Genomic DNA, 7660 nt, shown 5'->3' with positions numbered 1-7660 from the left:
ATATCTACAGAGGATTCGCGCTTTGCTGGATTTAGCCTCTGGAGCAATATCATTTGTTTTCATTCACTTCGTGGATATGCGGGAAATGTTTTTTTAATCAAGAAACACGCTAGGAGACGCTGCCTGCGTCGGCTTCGGGAGACGCCGCGGGGAGGAATACCTTGAGGAGAGGGGGAGAGTGAGCGTAGGTTAGTAGCAGATGCTCCCTGCGTCGGCGCTGCGAGGCAGGAGAGGGAAGGGGACGCGCATTTGCAATGGGAGAGCGAGCGCAAGCAGGTCGTGGAAGACAAGTGGAGAGAGTAAACCACAGCTGTTGCAGAGAGGGAAGGAGTGTCGCGCATGCGTATAGTGTAAGTGCGGACGCCGCACGCGTGACATACACGCAAGCAAGAGATGCTCTGCACCTAAAACTGAACCTAAAGTGTATTAATTTTGAATAAGACACCCTAGTGTTCATTCTTTTCAGGTTAGACTAAATGTGGGCCTACGAAAGCTGTGAATGGGTAGTATACGATAACGTACGATTACGGAGTCATGTCGTACTGGATGATATGACTCATAGCGCGTTACTAGGTTTGAATGTGATATGTGCCATAAGGCGACGCGGAATTTAACAATCAAATTTTTGTCCACTCTCAACATGTTTTTTTTCACCATCCACAATGGCATCAGTGAGTATTCAGTACGTTTCCGACTTTGGCCAAACAACTATTGAATGTACAGTCGACCAAATCTTTAGCTATCGTGCATTGGTGGCAGTTTTTGGGGCGACGCTCCTTGATCCGTGGGCCGTGCGTCCACAATGTATGTATTTAAAATATGTGGAGTTTAACATCCCAAAACCACCACAAGATTATGAGAGACGCCGTAGTAGTGGGCTCCAGAAATTTAGACCAAGTGGGGTTCTTTAGCGTGCACTTAAAAATGAGCACACGGGCCTACAGCATTTCCGCCTCCATCGAAAATGCAGCCACATCAGCCGGGATTCGATCCCGAAACCTGTGGGTTAGCAGCTGAGTACGTTACTCACTAGACCACAGTGGCGGGGCAGTACTGTAAGAAGTACTCTAGATACAGTAAATAACACGTACAGTGACTGTTTGGAGCTACGGCCTCTCGCCGCGCCCTTAAATGAACTTGACTTCGACTCGCATTATTGCGATTAACCACCCCATCGAAGAAGACGTCGTTAAGCGTTAATCCTTGTCAAGCGTAGATGGCGTAGTGCTCGTCGGGGTGAAGTGCGTTTGACAGGTCAAGGACGGTTCTGATTACGATGAGGAATGAGAGGTATACGCAGCATATCTTTGTACATTCATAATTACATTTTGGTTTTGCTTACTGTCGATGTCTGTGACTTCATGCCTATGGAAATTATTTTTATGTTAATTTCCACATGTGAAGCCGCCCTGATTCAGTGGTAGCTTTTAACCAACATTTTTTTTTACTTTACTGCGTGCATCCAAGCATGCTGGTTGTACGCAATGAGTTTTTTTTTTTTTTTTGTAAGATATATACCACACGTTGGCAGCACAATTTTGCACACGTTATTTTTCGGGCAGACTTTCAATTGCACTTTGGCTATTGATAGCAATGAAGTACTTCCAACCGTAAAGGTTTTATCGTGGAAACTGCGAGGGAAAAATAATCATTGATGAGAAATGTTCACGTATTTATTTTATTTATTTACAGTACCTTACAGAGCCCTCGATGGGCAGACAATATATATATATATATATATATATATATATATATATATATATATATATATATATATATATATATATATATATATATATATATATATGTGTGTGTGTGTGTGTGTGTGTGTGTGATCTAACAGACAGTAATGCCAAGGAATGTACAGGGGAAGTTATTAGAACCAATGGAATGTAAATAGAAAGAAAGAAAAGTGGGTGAAAAAATAACCAGCCGTGAGCAGGAATCGAACCTACGATCTTCGAATAACGCGTTCGATGCTCTGACCACTGAGCTATCACAGCGGCCTTCCCTCCAACCACTTTTTTTGGGTTTATATGTGAATTTAGAAGTAGGAGTGTCAGTCAGCGCCATCTATAAGCCAAGCGACGAGTGTGAAACACTCTTTTATGCGCATGTTTGGCGTCACGTCACTTTTCTTTCTTCTTATTTACATTCCATTGGTTCTAATAACTTCCCTACATTCCTTGGCATTACTGTCTGTTAGATCTCATTATTATTGTGTCAAAACACAGAAAAATACACTTCCTTCACCTATATATATATATATATATATATATATATATATATATATATATATATATATATATATATATATATATATATATATATATATATATATATATATATATATATAGGAGAGAGAGAGAGAGAGAGAGAGAATAATGTTCAAGCGATGGTCATACCACAGCGTTCGTCGAGTGGAGGCGCGTCTTGTGGCCCAGGACACACACAGGGAGAGACAGATGTTAGCAATACGTGCGAAGGTTCAATAGAAATGTTTTCTCTGGCTTGAGTATATCTTAGCATATGTACGAAGAGTCACTGTAATATGCTTGAACGTGGCCTATCAGACCTTAAAACAGTGTCTGGCTGTTTCCATTAAGACAAACCTCTGCCTATTGCGAATTATTGGAGTTATCGACTCCGGCGAGATCTGTTCCGGCGGGTACAATATATGACCACCGCTTGAGCATTAATCCCGTCAACGAGCCAACTTAAAACACTCGTGGCCAAGATTAATTTCTGCCCAAAATCTCACAGAGTGTTAAGCCATAAGAAACACCACGACACGTTTTTCCGCATGCAGACTTTATTCATTCTGAAAGCGCCATCAATGCTATTGTGACAGTAGCAGCACTTGGTTTCTAAATCATGTCTGCGCGAAGCGACAAAAAAAATAATAAGTTGAGTAAGTGGCAGGGCGGGGCGTGTTGCACGAAAAAGTTCAGGAAGGGTTTGAACCCTTGAATACGCCAGTGAATTGAAGGGTTGAACCCCCCAAACCCCCCTTGAATACGCCACTGATTATTGACGATTGATATGAGGGGTTTAACGTCCCAAAACCACCATATGATTATGAAAGACGCCGCGTAGTGGAGGGTTTCGGAAATTTTGACCACCTGGGGTTCTTTAGCGTGCAGCCAAATCTGAGCACATTAGCCTACAACATTTCCGCCTCCGTCGGAAATGCAGCCGCCGCAGCCCGGATTCGATCCCACGACCTGCGGGACAGCAAGTCCATTATGCAAGCTCTAGCGAATCTAAATGACCTTCTTATAATACTAATATCTGTTGTTTTACGTCTCAAAACAACATTATGATTTTGAGAAACGACGTAGTGCCCGAAATTTCGACCATTATGGAGTTTTTTAACGTGCCATGGGATCTCATGTTACCAGGACCTCTGAAATTTCGCCTTCACCGACATGCGACCGCCTCGACTTTCGAGTAAGCAGCCGAGAACGTTAACTATTCCACCATGGCGAACTAAGTCTGTTAATGAAAGGTATATATAACTGCTCTTTCCATTTCACATCAACTCCGACGTCTGCATCACCGTACCAACCGTCATCGCCGACAGCACTCGGAGCATTTCCCTCTGACATAATAATTCATGAGGTTTAACGTCCCAAAACCACTATATGATTATGAGAGACGCCGTACTGCACAGCTCCGGAAGTTTCGACCACCTGCAGGGGTTCTTTAACGGGCACCTAAATCTAAGCACACGGTCCTCAAGGGGGCTCGCCTTCGCCGAAAATACGGCCGCCGCGGCCGGAATAGCATTTCACTCTCGGTGCGTGCATTTCACCGAGTGAACTCATCCGTCTTCGTCATTCTATAGCAGCGATGGCAGCAGCAACAACAGCTACACAAAACACGCGCGTATGACTCATGCGTGTGACATACCCTCTTTTCTCCGGCGTGACGGACGCTAGTTACGTCACACTCTACGCTCAGGCGTCGGATATCAGCGTTTACCTCCCCCCTAAAACAATCAGGCTAGGAAAGGTTAGGTAGGAAGGGAAACGTCTATCTATATTCCTCCTCAGCACCCGCCTTCTCTTTCTCCCCCTATGATTCCCACTATATCCTCTCTGTTTCTCTATCCCTTTCTGACTATTTCTCCCTCTCCCGTACGAAGAGCAGTTAGTCGGAGACAAAGCTTCTATACTGCCAATCTATCTGCTGCTTTTTTCCCATTAAACAGTTTCTTTTTTTTATTTTTTCCTTTCTCTCTCCAAGACCCTCCACTCCATCAGAAACAGAAGTCCTATACCTATACACCACCACCGATAGGAGACCGTGTCTATCTATCAGTTTCTCGCTTTATCGCCGACGGCAAATACAGGCGAACCGACGCCGCTACGGACGTCGCATCCTGCGAACCTCGCGTGCTTCATATGCAAGCTGCCCCAGCCGGCAAAGAAGCTGCCCAGTCCAAGAAGAGACTTCTCCCTGTGCTCTATATCGCCTCCCAGCTGCACGAGCCTTCTCTGGAGCAACCAAACAGTGCTTCCTTTTAGTTTCATTTATTCTTTCGTTCTTTCGAGAACGTGCGTCGAGACGGTTTGAGGGGGTGTGTGTTCCGGGGGGAAAACAATATCCGCGTCGCACCAGCACAGACGTAGGTGAGGACATCATCTGACTCTTTCAGCGGGACACATCGCAGACGTCCTGCTCCGAAAAGGTACGATGTACGGATATGTGAATTGTGAGATTCAGCGCGAAGAAAACGACTCGTGGGCATCGTATACATTGCGTTCTGCGACGTTTGTTCGCTTTAAATCTAGAAACGTGCGATGCCAACTGGTCCACCAGTCTTCGTTGTTGATGTTTACGTACTTTCGCGTACTCGTCCAACCCGTATGTGCCGATTAGTTTGTAATAAATCAATAGAAGGTATTGTGCCTGTCCAAAAAGACAATTCATGGCAATATGTCGAGGTACCCGGTGAAGTGGCGAGATCGTACCTGCGTGTACGATGGTGACACCGAACTTTAGCTGTGTACATGTAGTGTATGCACAGTATTCGATATCAAAAAAAAAAAAAAAAACGTCCAGGAAATAGATAATTGTTGCTGTCCCCACCTTAAGCTACAAGGGGCAGTAAGTATTGGGGAAATTGCGTCCTCTGCGGTGTTGCTGAGATGGTCGGCTCGTACGTAAAGTCTCAAGTAAACCTTTTTTCGCGGCCCACCCCATAGTTTAGCTGCTCTGGGAAACCTTAATTGACCACTTCTCACGCCCATGCTCAAGCTTATCTTGATTGGGTGATTCAAATAACTCTTAACAAGATTCTATCACGTCTTTCTTCTACGCTGAAACATCTGCGGATTGACTGCATAGTCGGATGTGGTCGTTAACAGCCAAGATGATTTTTTTCCCCCAACTTTCGATCGACGTACGGAGAGAAACGCTTGGTGGAAAGCATACAAAAATGAGCCAGTGAAACCAATTTCCATTAACATGTTAAAAGGTAACCAACTTAATATTTCTAACACGAGTTCAAGAAGCAACTATGTTGACAGCGATACTGACCCATAACAGTTAGGGAAAGTTAAGCTTTACCTTATTTCAAAACGAAATTAACTACGTATTGCAGCTTTCTAAGCCTTCCTCTAATCCCTTTTGGAAAGAGTACATATATGTTTTTTTGTTCTTTATAAGAGCTTTTTTTTTTTCGCAATGTCGTTTTCGCATAGCGTGAACTCTAATAGAAGCCTCGCAGTTGGGAAAGCAGCGAAGAGATCATGCCATGTATATTACCAGTAGCACTAGACGCTAAGTCATTTTTTTCCAGTGCGCACGTAACGCAATCGTATATAGCCAATGAGGTCTGCCCGCATTACCAATTCATTGGTCGCAATTTCTGCGCTGCAAGGCTGGATATTAGGTTATTGGTAAAGTTTTTAAATCGTAGTGAGTTGGTTTTGTCGGCTTACGACGAATACAGACAGATTCGTACACATGCAGTGTGTATACAGCCGCTGACAAAATCGAAGCAACCAAGAAAATATTTTCGTCCCTACTGAAATGTCACTCGAGCACATCACATTTGGTGAGGATGATAATGACGCTGATGTGAGGCTGAACTTGGAGCTTCCCTGAAGGCCTGAGAACCGGCGCGTTGTGTATAGTTTTAGCATTACGAGTGTTGTCCCAGTGCCACCAAATAAATACTGCCGCGACGGCATTTTCAACCCGTCGGAAGTTCATCTCGACACAATGCATGAAATGGAAGAAATTTGTTGTTCTTGGAGCTCTAAATCGCAATAATAAGGAAAGCGTGGGTAAAAACATTTGTGCAGATCATTTATCGCATTCGCAGGAATCGAATCTGCTCCATCTCGTGAGTGACTCTGTAATTTTTGCTTGTTAGAGCGTTGAAACTCAGCGTGTACACTCGGAAGCGACAACGCACTCAGATTGCACCTGATTTTCATCAACATTGTCGTGTCGAAATAACGTGCCAAAGTATACTCGGGACATTATCGGTTGCGTCACGTGCGATCAACGCTTGTTATTGTGGACTCCGTCCTCACTATCTCTATCGACCTGTGAGAGCAGCATCTCAAGGACCCCTCATTTATTGTCACCACGGTGTCATTCACACTGTAGCCGAAAACAGCGTAATTTTTCCTCACACAAACGCCATTTGCTCACGCTCGATCACACGAGAAACGGGCATCGGTGACGGCTGCAAGAGCAGCTTCACCCGAAAGGATGATTTTTTTCCCAATTTAGCCGGCTCTATTTCTAGCTAGTTATTATTCACTGCACCTATGTTTCAGCAGACATGCGTAAGGTGTGGACAATCGGGAAGTCTGAATGTAGAGACTGTCAAAGACATATCCTTGCTGCATTTCGTGCGTGTATGACTTTATAGGACAACACTTGCAAAATGGCAAAAAGGAGTACAATGAAGTGAACGAAAAACGTAGAGATATATATTCTAGAGGGAAAATAGTCCGCCGCGATGGAGCAGGGGTTACAGTGCTCGGATGCTGATCCGAAGCTCGCGGTTTTGATTCCGGTTGTGGCGGTGGCATTTCAATGGAGTTGAAATGGGACCGTCTCGCATACTGCTTGATGCCAGTGCACGTTAAACTGCACAGATGATGATGATGATGATGATGGTGGTGGTGATGATGATGATGATGATGATGATGATGACGACGACGACGACGACGACGGTGGTGGTGGTGGTGGTGGTGGTGGTGGTGGTAATGATGATCTTCCTTGCAACATTCAGATCCGCCTTAATTCGCTGCGCTGGAAGCTAGCATCTGCTCATTCTAAAGCGTTAATGCTTGCACCAGCCGGGAGTGTTTGTTATGCTCGCTCTCAAGAACACGCGCAATAACAGTTTTATTCATCTGCCAAGTACATGAGTATACGTGTAACGACAACGCGTTGTTCTAACAATGCTCGAGGCCAGAGGAATGAAGTTTGAACTACTGCATTGCGACGGAACCGCTTCACTGAGGCTGTTTGTGCGATTGTCGACGCAATAAAATTCGCTGAAAAAAATAAGAAAGAAGTAAATGAGCGCAGATGGACAAATGGAGAAATTCCTGCGACTTTCGCTCGTATATTGGTGCAGCAAACGTCGCACGTTCACTCACAGCTGTGACTACGAGTCGCGCGACGTACA

At 44.6% G+C, this 7660-nt stretch overlaps 1 protein-coding gene across 1 annotated transcript in view; it reads left to right on the top strand.

The window, feature by feature from the left end:
* Positions 1 to 4343: 4343 nt before the first annotated feature.
* The window catches only part of LOC119159763 (ATP-dependent translocase ABCB1-like), an 84518-nt gene continuing 81201 nt past the window's right edge, over positions 4344 to 7660 (top strand). Inside the window, exon 1 of the mRNA XM_075889983.1 lies at positions 4344 to 4693. The gene's annotated coding sequence lies outside the window, so the exon portion shown is untranslated. The remainder of the gene's footprint in view (positions 4694 to 7660) is intronic.

The sequence above is a fragment of the Rhipicephalus microplus genome, chromosome 3 (assembly GCF_043290135.1).
Source record: "Rhipicephalus microplus isolate Deutch F79 chromosome 3, USDA_Rmic, whole genome shotgun sequence".
Taxonomy (NCBI): domain Eukaryota; kingdom Metazoa; phylum Arthropoda; class Arachnida; order Ixodida; family Ixodidae; genus Rhipicephalus; species Rhipicephalus microplus.
This window is presented reverse-complemented; position numbering and strand designations above follow the sequence as displayed.